Here is an 8,444-nt window from a genome sequence, read left to right as displayed (position 1 = left end):
ATTTGAACCTGATTCTTCGCTTCAGCCTCAGTAGTACGCCAGATATTCTGCCTTGACTGTGAGCAAAGTGTTATAACTAACAATCAGGAAGGAGTTCTTAATATAACTGAAGTTCATCCCTGATGTGATCTCCTAGGAGGTTATCAAACACAGATTGTGATGTTTATTCATTGTAATATATGGTGAAGACTTTGGAGTACGTATTATTGAGTACGTATTATCGGAGTACATATTATTGAGAGTTTTTAATTGACTTTTCACTCAGAAAACATAGTTTTCATAGGCATTTCAGATTCCAGATTTGTTGTAGGAAATTGTTCTGGATTTTGTTAACCAATATTTCTCTGTGTTAACTCCTGTGAGTTTTGTTCATGGCATTTTGAATCTGATGTAGCAGATTCCCTGTATTTCTTTTAAAATTTTAATTTTATTTATTTTTATTTTTATTTGAAATGCAGAGAGACAGAGAGATAGAGAAAGAACTTCCATCTGCTGCTTCACTCCCCCAAAATGTTCACACCAGCAAGGGCGGGGCCAGGCTAATTTCAGGGACCCAGAACTCCATCCAGGTATCCTACATGGCTGACAGAGACCCAAGTTCTTGAGCCATCATCTGCTGCCTTCCAGGGTGCACCTTAATAGAAAGCTGAATGGAATGCAGGACCTAGACTTGAACCAGGCACTTTACATTCCTTACGTTTGCATTCCCTGCTGTTCTCTTAAATTGATAATTTCCATTAATACTGAGTTTAAACATTATAAATCTATTCTCAAATTTCCATTAAAATAGTATTGACAGTGTTAATTGTAGATAAGTAATGGATAAATTTGACAAAAATCAATAATGCTGTAATATAGATTTTGTTTACCAGGTTATGGTTAAACTATCAGTTACATAATTATTTTATTTGTGTATGTAATTTTCTAGAATTTGAAGCTATTTGCTGGTGACAGAAAAACATATGCTAATTATTATTAGGAATTCTAAACTTTTAAAATGTTTCTGTGCATTCCTATTTTATCAGTCTTTCTCTGATGATTATTGATGTTATTTTGGTATGCTACTAATACTTTTTTTTCTTTTTCTAAAACTTGAGTTATCGTCTACTGCTCTCCCAGGAGCATTAGCAAGGAGCTGGCTTGAAGTAGAGCAGCCAAGCAGCCTGTGTGCTTCTGGGATGCTGGCATTGCAGGTAGGAGCTTAACCCACTACACTACAATGCCGGCCCCTAATGCATTTTAAGGAACTTAACATGTTATAATATTTAGTAGATTTTGTTGTGCTAATGAAATTGCTTTTCAGTTTCTGTTGATTTGCAGTTTCAAATGTATTTTCACATACCGTGTCTTTTAATATGCATGATGTATTAGTAATTATTATGATGTATTAAGAATTTTGTTAATGATTTGCTTATTGTGATTTTTATTTATTTTACTCCTTATTTATTTATTTATTTATTTTGTTTGTTTATTTTTTGAAGATTTATTTATTGGGTCTGACACTGTGGAGTAGCGGGTAAAATCACTGCCTGCAGTGCCGGCATCCCTTATAGGCGCTGCTTTCAGTCTCGGCTGCTCCACCTCCAATCCAGCTCCAGCTCTCTGCTGTGGCCTGGGAAAGCAGTAGAAGATGGCCCAAGTGCTTGGACCCTGAAACCATGTGGGAGACCTGGAAGAAGCTCCAGGCTCCTGGCTTCAGATCAGCCCAGCTGCTCCAGCTGTTGCAGCCATTTGGGGAGTAAAACAGCAGATGGAAGATCTCTCTCTCTCTCTCTCTCTCTGCCTCTGCCTCTGCCTCTCTAACTCTGCCTTTTCAAAAAAATAAATACAGCTTAAAAAAACACAAAGATTTATTTATTTGAAATGTACAGAGTGTGAGGAGGGGAGAGAGAGAGAGAGAGAGAGAGAATCGATTTTCTATCACTTCCAGATGGCTGATAGCTGCATCGGCCAGGGCTGGGCCAGATGAAACCAGGAGCCAGGAGCTTCATCTGGGTCTCCTATGTGGGTGTGAGGACCCAAGAACTTGGGCCATCTTCTGCTGCTTTTCCAGATTCATTACCCAGGAGCTGGATTGGAAGTGGAGCAGTCAGGACAGGAACTGTTGCCCAAATGGGATGCCAGTGTTGAAGACAGTGGCTTTACCCGCTGCACCAGAATGCCAGCCCCTGGATATGGTTTTTAGATGAGAAAATGCATATAGGAAAGTAATCATTCAGAAAATTTTACTTAGTACTTTTGGCTGTTATTACTATGATATTTGTTAGCAACATAAAGAACACTGTTGCTTACTTTTTAACTTCGTACAACAAAGGAAGACATTTTGTAAAAATACATTCAGCTATTGATAATTTATAAGGATGTATAAAATTTTTAAGTTCAGTTAATCTAGTGCAATGAATAGGTGGTTTTAATGTAAAATTTCATTTTTCTTCCAAACATGCTACTCCACACTTTATTTTCAACTAGCCCTACATATCTAGTACTTAACATTTAGATGTATTTTTCATTTGTCAGGAAATATAGACAGACCAGTGTTCGATTTAATTCTAGAGAGTGGTGGTTTATTTAGTTTTTCTGTACATATTGACACCTACTCACTTTATTAGCTCTCTAGAATGCTTTCAATAAGGAACAGGCCATCAAGGAGAGAGGCGCCTTTCTCTAAAGGGAGGAAGGAACCTCCACTGTGATACGGCCTTGACTAAACAAGTTCAGAGTCGGTGAGCCTAGACAGCTCATAGCAAGAGTCTCGGGTGATTGCTGACATCATAAATAAGAGTGCCAATTGTTAAATCAACAGCGGGAGTTGCTGGGTACTGTCCTTAATGTGTTCTACTATGAAACTTAAAAACAACAACTGATTTCTTTTGGTTTTGGTAAATTTCCAAGAGTGGGATGGCTGGATCATATAGTAGGTCTATATTCAACTTTTTGAGGTATCTCCATACTGTCTATCACAGTAGCTACAGCAGTTTACATTCCCACAAACCACGGGTTAGGGTACCCCTTTCCCCACATCCTTGCCAGCATTTGTTAATTTCTGTATGAGAGCCATTCTAACTGGTATCATGTGAAACCTCACTGTAGTATTGATTCAAATTTCCCTATAGTAATCCTGAACATTTTTTCAAGTGTCTGTTGGCCATTTGAATTCCTTCTTGAGAAATTCCTGTTCAAGTCCTTTGCCCATTTCTTTACTGGATTATTTTTTTTTGTTGTTGTTGTTGTTGTTGAATTTCTTGAGATCTTTATAGATTCTGGATGTTAACCCTTAATCAGTTGAGTAGTTCGCAAATATTTTCTCCTGTTCTGTTGATTGCCTCTTCACTTTGCTGGGTGTTTCTTTTACAGTGAAGGTGCTTCTCAGCTTGATGTCAACCCATTTGTCCATTCTGGCTTTGAATGACTATGCTTCTGGGTTCTTTTCCAAGAAGTCTTTGCCTATGCCAATGTCTTGCAGAGTTTCCTCAATATTCTGTAGCATTTTGAAGGTATCAGGTCGTAAGTTTAGGTCTTTTATTCCATTTTGAGTGATTTTTTGTGTGAGGTGTAAGGTAGGGGTCTAGTTTAATACTTCTGCATGTGGAGATGCAGTTTCCTCAGCACCATTTGTTGAAGAGACTGTCCTTGCTCCAGGGATTGATTTTTGCTCCTTTATCAAAGATAAGCTGGTCGTAGATGCCTGGATTGATTCCTAGAGTTTCTATTCTGTTCCATTTCTCTATGCATCTGTTTTTGTATCAGTAGCAGGATGTTTTGATTATAAGTGCTCTGCAGGATATCTTGAAATTTGTTATTGTGATGCCTCTGGCTTTGGATTTCTTATATAAGATTGCTTTAGCTATTCGTGGTATTCTGTGTTTCCATATGAATTTCAGCATCATTTTTCCCTAGATCTACAAAGAATGTCATTGGTATTTTGTTTGGGGCATCATTGAATCTGTGAATTGCTTTTGGTAGTATGGACATTTTGATGATATTGATTCTTCGAATCCATGAACATGGAAGATTTTTCCATTTTTTTTTTTTTTTGACAGGCAGAGTGGACAGTGTGAGAGAGAGACAGAGAGAAAGGTCTTCTTTGCCATTGGTTCACCCTCCAATGGCTGCCACGGCCAGCGCACTGCGGCCGGTGCACCACGCTGATCTGATGGCAGGAGCCAGGTACTTCTCCTGGTCTCCCATGGGGTGCAGGGCCCAAGTACTTGGGCCATCCTCCACTGCACTCCCTGGCCACAGCAGAGAGCTGGCCTGGAAGAGGGGCAAATGGGAAAGAATCCGGCGCCCCGACCGGGACTAGAACCCGGTGTGCCGGCGCCGCAAGGCGGAGGATTAGCCTAATGAGCCGCGGCGCCGGCCGATTTTTCCATTTTTTAACTTTTATTTAATAAATATAAATTTCCAAAGTACAACTTTGGGATTATAGTGGCATTTTCCCCCCATAACCTCCCTCCCACATGCAACCATCCCATCTCCCACTCCCTCTCCCATCCCATTCACATCAAGATTCATTTTCAATTATCTTTATATACAGATGATCAATTTAGTATATAGTAAGTAAAGATTTCAACAGTTTGCACCCACACAGAAACACAAAGTATAAAGTACTGTTTGAGTACTAGTTATGTTGTTAATTCACATAGTTCAACACATTAAGGACAGAGATCCTACATGGGGAGTAAGTGCACAGTGACTCCTGTTGTTGACTTAACATTTGACACTCTTGTTTATGGCATCAGTAATCACCTGAGGCTCTTTCATGAGCTGTCTTCTTTTTCTTTCTTCAGTGTTTTGTAATTTTTATTATAGAGATCTTTGACATCCTTGGTTAAATTTTTCCAATGTAATTCTTTTGGTACTATTCTGAATGGGACTGATCTTAGAAGTTCTTTTTTCAGCCATGACATTTTCTATGTATACAATGGCTGTTAATTTTTCCATGTTGATTTTATATCCTGTCACTTTACCATTTTTTTTTTTTTTAGTTTCAATGGTTTCTCAGTCAAGTATTTTGGATTATGTATATATAGAATCACATTATCTGCAAATAGGATTAGTTTTATTCCCTCCTTTCCAGTTTGTATCCCTTTGATTTCTTTTTCTTGCCTGATGGCTCTGGCTAAATTTTCCAGGACTATATTAAATAGCAATGGTGAGAATTGGTATCCTTGGGCCGGCGCTGTGGTTCACTTTGCTAATCCTCTGCCTGCAGTGCCGGCATCCCATTTGGGCACCGGGTTCTAGTCCCGGTTGCTCCTCTTCCAGTCCAGCTCTCTGCTGTGGCCTGGGAGGGCAGTGGAGGATGGCCCAAGTGCTTGGGCCTCTGCACCCTCATGGGAGACCAGGAGGAAGCGCCTGGCTCCTGTCTTCAGATCGGCACAGCGCCGGCCGTGGCGGCCGTTTGGGGAGTGAACCAATGGAAGGAAGACCTTTCTCTCTGTCTCTTTCTCTCACTGTCTATAACTCTACCTGTCAAATAAATTAAAAAAAATTGGTATCCTTGTCTGGTTCCAGATCTTAGGGGGCATGCTTCCAGCTTTTCTGCATTCAATATGATGCTGGCTGTGGGTTTATTACAAATTGCCTTGATTGTGTTGAGATGTGTTCCTTCTATACCCAATTTGCTTAAGGGTTTCATCATGAAAGGATGTTGTATTTTATAAAATTTTTTTCTCTTCAACTATTGAGATAACCATATGATTTTTGTTCAATTCAAATAGCTAAGATATGGAATCAACCCAGATGTTCATCAACTGTTAAGAGATTATGATATATGTACACTATGGAGTATTACTCAGCTGTAAAAAAAAAAAAAAAAGAAAACCTGTTTTTTGTAACAAGAAGGATGCAAATAGAAACCATTTATACTTAGTGAAATAAGCCAGTCCCCAACAGATAGGTATCATATGTTTTCCCTGATCTGAGGTAACTAATAGAGTACCTGAAATTTAATAGAATGAAATAGACATTTGGAGTTTCAATGATTGTTTACAGCCCTTGTCTCTTCTGTTAAGGAACAGTGTTTTAATTTTTTTCACTTCATATTATTTATTGAACTCTTTTACTTAGTGTAGGAGGTACTATATGATCATTAAGTAAACTGAAAATAGATTTTTGTAAAAGTTAAGAGTGGGAATGTGAGAGAGAGGAGGAAGAAGGCATTAGAGGGTGGGTGGGAGGGAGGGTAGGAGGAAGTGTCACTATATTCCTAAATCTGTATATATGAAATACATGAAGCTTGTGTAACTTAACTAAAATTTCAAAAATAAGAGAAACTCGTGTGAGATTACCTAAGCAAATTGAAGAGCATAATGAAAGACTAAAAGAAGAGATGTTAAATAAACTAAAAGATATTGGGAACTTAATTCGCCAACCTTTTGTGGTCTTTTCAGAAAATTTCCAGATCAAACAGGATTCTTCCACTGGCTTTTACTCTTATCAATTTTGTCTAAAATCCAAATAATAACAGATGAAAAAGTGGTAAAAACTGCCTTGGAAATTGTGTGCTGCTTTCTGTTAGCAAGGGGTAATACCTGCCAGTATTTAACAGTATTTAGTTTTCAAAACCTCTTAGCTAAATAAAGGGCTTTACAAGTAGAAACTAGTGATCCCTCCTTGCTCTTGTTTCATGATCAAGGTGAAACACGCTTCCTGATGTAATAAGCCCAATTTGATTTTGATTTTAAGGTTTACTGTGCAGCTGTTGTCCTCGGTTCTAGTTGTCCTTGGTCTTGGAAGAAGTTTGCTTGTCGAGGCTGACCTCTCTGAGCTTGCTCCGCTCCCTACACCACACACCCCCCACAAACGCCTCTCCTGACCTGAGCCCACCTCTCAGATGGAAGACTGTCAAGGCAGGGCTGACAGGACACTCCCCTGCTTCTCATCCTTGATCACACACGCTGTCCAGGCTGCTGTAGTTGCATACTCTCCAGTATTTCCTGATTTCCTCTGTGGTAATAAAAGCTTTCTGTGATGGTCAAACAAAAAATCAATGTCAGTGATTTATTTCTCATATAAAAATGTGAAACATTCATGGTTGCTTATTATTATTTGTTTACTTTCCAGAGCATTACTTGGATACCTATGCTAGAAAGATGTATTTATTTATATTTGATTTAAGTTTAAAGTCACAGGGAATGCATTGAGAAGATCAATGGATAAATTGGCAATCTTTAGATTCTTCCAGTTTTATCAAAACCACACTGTAAATAATGATCTCTCAGTTTGTACATACAAGCTTGTCATTTATTGTATCCTCTCACAATGTTCCTTGTGAATTACCTCTTTTGAGTTTATTGTAGATACTAGGTTAGGCCTCCATGTGAGAATCAATAAAAAATCAAAAGATGATTTTCCATTATAGAAGCAACATTGCTGCCTGTTGATACTATTGGAACTCAGCAACCCACTTAGAACACAGAACGATGACAAATCCCTAAAACCTAAACAGGCAATGGAATAGTATGGTTTAATTTTCACTAATAATAGCACCATGTCCATTGTTTAGGTCTTCAAGCGGCTGTAAATTAGAAATTGCTGTGGCATAAATAATTATTTGTGATAGTTGAAGTATTTTGAAATCTGAAGTGATGAGTATTATAATACATGGTCAGTGACATGTTGTATTTTAGATTACCTGACAGTTTTACACAGGTTGCACCATTCATACCTGATAGGAAACCTATAGCATAAAATTAATAATGCTTTGTAAACAATATGTGTGTTATCCTGATCAAATGAAATTATTGCCAAATATATGCTGTGCACGCTGACTGATGAGTTAACATTGAGTCAGTATTAATGGTTATCTTTATTGTTACAGTGTTTGTTAATAAAATTTATCAAATTTTTATTTACTGAAGAAAATCATTGATAATGGATAGACAGATTGTGCAAGATACCACAGAAAAATAATAGTGAAAATTCTTTTTATGAAATGAATTTGTCTTAATTCTTCAATATATTACTATCTCACCATAATTGGGGCACCTATTGAAATATTTTCAATATTCAAATATATTTAATTCTATGCTACTTTCTTAATTATTGTTAATTTTCTAGTTCCTTAAAATTAAGAAAAATATCTAAACAAATTCATCCTATGTCTACTAAAGGACAGTAGTTTTGTGTATCTGTATAAAAATTTATTCCTACTAACAATTTATGATTGTTATTTTTGTTTTGAATACATTCTTATTTTCCTTATTTTGCTGATTAATTACTTCTGAAAAACAGGAAAGAAGATTTTTTATATCTTTCCTTCTTGCCTCATTATCTGTCATCCAGTTCTCTTTATTTTTCATATGATTCCAGGAACATCATAACCTCCTTTTGTATAAGGAGTGGCACTATTCAGTAAATCCTATCGTACACCATCAAAGTTAGTAAATCAAAAGGTCACTTCTGTTCTCACAACTAGCCTGTCATATCACAAGTTTGAA

This window comes from Oryctolagus cuniculus, chromosome X (assembly GCF_964237555.1).
Source record: "Oryctolagus cuniculus chromosome X, mOryCun1.1, whole genome shotgun sequence".
NCBI lineage: Eukaryota > Metazoa > Chordata > Mammalia > Lagomorpha > Leporidae > Oryctolagus > Oryctolagus cuniculus.
This window is presented reverse-complemented; position numbering follows the sequence as displayed.